Genomic DNA, 2,252 nt, shown 5'->3' with positions numbered 1-2,252 from the left:
TTCAGTCCTTCACGGCGTAGCGTGTTACAAATTGTTTTCTTGGTGACTATGGTCCCAGCTGCCTTGAGATCATTGACAAGATCCTCCCGTGTAGTTCTGGGCTGATTCCTCACCGTTCTCATGATCATTGCAACTCCACGAGGTGAGATCTTGCATGGAGCCCCAGGCCGAGGGAGATTGACAGTCTTTTGTGTTTCTTCCATTTGCGAATAATCGCACCAACTGTTGTCACCTTCTCACCAAGCTGCTTGGCGATGGTCTTGTAGCCCATTCCAGCCTTGTGTAGGTCTACAATCTTGTCCCTGACATCCTTGGAGAGCTCTTTGGTCTTGGCCATGGTGGAGAGTTTGGAATCTGATTGATTGATCGCTTCTGTGGACAGGTGTCTTTTATACAGGTGACAAACTGAGATTAGGAGCACTCCCTTTAAGAGTGTGCTCCTAATCTCAGCTCGTTACCTGTATAAAAGACACCTGGGAGCCAGAAATCTTTCTGATTGAGAGGGGGTCAAATACTTATTTCCCTCATTAAAATGCAAATCAATTTATAAAAATTTTTACATGGGTTTTTCTGGATTTTTTTGTTGTTATTCTGTCTCTCACTGTTCAAATAAACCTACCATTAAAATGATAGACTGATCATTTCTTTGTCAGTGGGCAAACGTACAAAATCAGCAGGGGATCAAATACTTTTTTTCCCTCACTGTATGCTTCTTGTTTTCATGTAGGTAAAGATCTATTAAAGTCAATGTTTTTTATACGGTATATGGATATAAATGTACATTTAGAGGGTAAATACCACGATTCTCTGACACAATCTAAGGAAGTACAGATGAATGACTACTCATAACTCATACACTGTCAAGTCAAGTCAATAAGAGCATCAAGTAACAGGATTCAAAGAGGTTCATTTAATATTTTGTTGACAGTCCACTGACGGTTGAAATAGAGCGATGTTCTTTCTATATGGTGCTACACCCACTCACTAGACAGCTCTGAACGGCATGCCTGTTCACTTCAGTGCTCAGAGTCTGAACTCTGTCTTGTGACGCATCGCACTGTGATTACACAGGATGTCCAAAACCAGGTCATTGATTTTCTGATGTGGTTGCTCTCCTTCAAAGAGATTCTACAGGTCACAACATGCTTCAGCTGATTCTGACAGAGATATTGGAGCTAGAAGAAGAGAGCATCAGAAACAGTGGAGTCATTCAGTCAGTCAACTTGGAGTGGTTGATGGTTAGGTTAGATAGATAGAAACTGTCTTTTTATGAGAGAAAGAGCGACTGAGCCCGATGCTCTCAACCTCATGTTCTCAGATGTCTTCCATTTAGAGAATGTCACAAAATATTCTCACCACATTATCGTTTACATTTTAAGTGCTTAGTGTTTTTTTTGTTTTTTTGCTGTATTTGGATGAATTTTAATTGATTTAATATATTTCTCAATTGGAGATTGGAAATTCTCCACCTGATTCGTTTGGCCCTATCTGCGTACAGCAGAAGGATTACAATGGAGCAGTCATATTACTGTAGTCTGTGTAAATGGTTGGCTAGGCATTGCTACTGGACTGTGACAGATCCTGATCCACAGACCAAATGTATTCAATTATCTTTGGTATGCACATTGGGGATTAATCATTCATAATACTGTGTGCCATAATTCCACATTTCCTCTGCCACTGACTGTCACCTAATCAGACTGACTTACTAATGGATACACTACGGAGAGAGAGAGAGAGAGAGAGAGAGAGAGAGAGAAAGACAGTACTTACCTGACGTAATGTTATGTAAAATGGGACCAGCATTGGGGTGTGTCTGATATCTCTTATTAATTCCACTGTTCACTGAACTGAAGACAGACAAAGAGATTGACAGGGATGGGGGGATCTCTCTCTGTCTCTCTCTCACTCTTCTAATGCTTTGATATTGGATGGGATGCCTTTGATGTTCTCTATCGCTAAATGGACATGCATCCCCACGCTCCCGACCCCCATCCCAATCCCACTTTACCTAGTCTGTGCATCAGTCGATCTGTCAGGATTTATTGGAAGTGTGTGAACAGATGAACAGGGAAAACTACAGTCGACAAGGTAAATTACTAGTTATGGGAAATCAGCCTCCACATGTCAAAACATAAAGTAATGCTCATCACACGTCATATTGGAAGAAGGTTTGTTAATGATTACCTGATGGTATTATTATATTATGTTATACTATATATTATATTATTCTATATTATATTATATTATAC

The sequence above is a fragment of the Coregonus clupeaformis genome, unplaced genomic scaffold (assembly GCF_020615455.1).
Source record: "Coregonus clupeaformis isolate EN_2021a unplaced genomic scaffold, ASM2061545v1 scaf1899, whole genome shotgun sequence".
Lineage (NCBI taxonomy): Eukaryota > Metazoa > Chordata > Actinopteri > Salmoniformes > Salmonidae > Coregonus > Coregonus clupeaformis.
The sequence above is the reverse complement of the archived record's forward strand: the minus strand, read 5'-3'. Positions refer to the sequence as shown.